Below are 2,515 nucleotides of genomic sequence, written 5' to 3'. Positions count from 1 at the left end.
GAGTTTTGCTGTGTTGCCCAGGCTGGAGTACAGGGATGATTCTGGCTCACAGCAACCTCTGCCTCCCAGGTCTGAGCAATTCTCCTGCCTCAGCCTCCTGAGTAGCTGGGACTGCAGGTGTGTACCACTGTGCCCAGCTAACTGTTTTGTTTTTAGTAGAGAGAGGTTTTCACCATGTTGGCCAGGCTGGTCTCAACCTTCTGACCTCAAGTCATCTACCCACCTCGGCCTCCCAAAGTGTTGAGATTACAACCACGAGCTACTGCGCCTGGCCCGCATTCCAATCTTTGATCCCTTTTCCAGCAAACCTTAGCTATTGCCCGCAGCCAAACACAGACTCATCAGGGCCCAGCAGGGTGCTGCACATCTATCAAGTGCAGTGTCTCCTGAACTGCTGCTGGAGAACCTCACTGAGCCTGAACAGAAGCTTGGCGGGAGCCTGGCTGTCTTTGTTGCATGGGGGCGTCCCATGAGACTCAGGGCCCCAAAGGCCAGCTCCTTCCTGAACCGGTCCTCCTTATACGGTAGCAAGAGCAACTGAGTGGGTGCTCAGCTCCACCTAGACTGAGGCTCACCTTCCCGAAGGCCTGGCTCCACAGAAGCCATGACAAACTTCTAGGGCCCACATCTCTGAAGAGTGAGACCTTTCCTCATTCCACATGCCTCACCTACAAGCGGAATCAGCTGTGTGAGGGGATAGCGTGGTCAAGACTGACTAATGTTTTTGGAGTCCCATACGCTATACTACGTAGCCTGACTTAAAACAGAGGAATGTAGCCTTGCTTTCCACAAGTTCTCACAGAGCCTGAGCTCATGGCTCTGGGGTGAAAAGCTTGTCACTCTGGACTTAGGCAGCCAGAGCTTGGCTCCTGGCTCTGCCAGCTGTAGTCTTGGGTTTAGGGAAAGTTACTTACCCTCCCTGCCTCTCATTTCCTTACCTTATTTGTAAAGGTCAGATTATAATACCCATCTTTTAAGGATGAAAATATGAAAGATGCATAAAGCCTAGTGTGAGAGCATGTACATAAGACATACTTGGGTTTTGAGTCCTGACTTTGTCATTCCTGATGGACTTAAACCTCATTGAGCCTCAGTTGCCAAATCCGTGAAATGGGATTCTTGTGAGGATTACATAAGCTAATGCTCTTAGTCCTGTGACTGGCATGGAAGATGGGCAAAAATATTAATTTATTTTCTGTTGAAGAGTGAGATTGCAATTAAAACTTAATCTTGGAGTTTTGAGGAGACTGCTGGAACATTCTATTCCACAGCCAGCTTGGATCATCCAACATAGCGTAAAAGGGATCAACAATTTCTAGTTTTGAGTTTTGGTTCAACACTTTTATTCTAGGTCACATCTTCATTATCAGGAAAATGGGAATGAACCACCCCATTTTCCTAACAAACAGTGCTGCTAACAGGAAGGCCTGTGTGAGCCTCAGGGGCCACGTGAGTGCAGGGCGCTAGTGACTGTGGAGCCTGCCTGTGAGTCAGACGGGAGGAAATGCAGGCAGGGAGGTGCTGTGGTTATGAACACGGGCTCAGAGTCAGCCCAGCCGGCCTCAATTAAAATCCCATCTGACCACTGAGTAACCCTGGGGAAGTGATTTAACCTGTTAGACCTTCGTTTTCTACATTGCAAACTGTGAAAAATATAGTACCTGTCTACAGGAGCCTGTTGAGAGAAGCAGATGAGGTGAGCTATGAACTGGACAAAGGGCTACGTCTGGCACGTGGTGAGCTCTCAATTAATTTTAGTACACCATTATTACGAGTATTATTACTCATCTGAGTACCTTCTACGGGATTCCTGCTCTGGAAAGAGGTCCAGACTCCATGGAAAAGCCCTGCCCTACACCTAATCCTCTCCACACCCTATCTAACCTGAGAGCAATGCGCACCTTAGCCCCCATCCACCACACCGACACCTCACCCCTGCAGTGTGGGCCTGCCCTTCCCCACAGGCTTGGTGTGAAAGTTAAGTGAGGTAATTTAAAGACGGCACTTTGCACACTATTAAAGACTGTGAAAAAGATGTCATCTGCACAGTAAGTATTTCTCGGCCTTGGCCGTTTCTTTTCATATCCTTCAGTGACATCCACCAAATATTTGTTTATAATTTTATATTGCTTTCTTGCTCAAAAACTTTCTGTGAAATCAACCAAATATGTTTATAATTGTATACTGCTTTTTTGCTCAAAAACTTTAAATGACTTGCTTTAGTCTTTATTAAGCAGTCTCAGGCTGGGCACGATGGCTCGTGCCTGTAATCCCAGCACTTTGGGAGGCTGAGGCAGGTGGATCATGAGGTCAGGAGTTCGAGACCAACCTGGCCAACATGGTGAAACCCTGTCTCTACTAAAATATAAAAATTAGCTGGGCATGGTGGCAGGCACCTGTAATCCTAGCTACTCGAGAGGCTGAGGCAGGAGAATCACTTGAACCCGGGAGGCAGAGGTTGCAGTGAGCCGAGATCACATCATTGCACTCCAGCCTGGGTTACAAAAGCAAAACT

General features: G+C 47.8%; 1 long non-coding RNA gene across 1 annotated transcript in view; it reads left to right on the top strand.

Annotated features, from left to right (window-relative positions):
- LOC119472074 overlaps positions 1-2,515 on the top strand; it is a 4,819-nt gene that overhangs the window by 1,018 nt on the left and 1,286 nt on the right. The window lies entirely within an intron of this gene.

This window comes from Cebus imitator, unplaced genomic scaffold (assembly GCF_001604975.1).
Source record: "Cebus imitator isolate Cc_AM_T3 unplaced genomic scaffold, Cebus_imitator-1.0 Scaffold84, whole genome shotgun sequence".
NCBI lineage: Eukaryota > Metazoa > Chordata > Mammalia > Primates > Cebidae > Cebus > Cebus imitator.
Note: the sequence above shows the minus strand (reverse complement) of the source record. Positions and strands in the feature narration are given on the sequence as shown.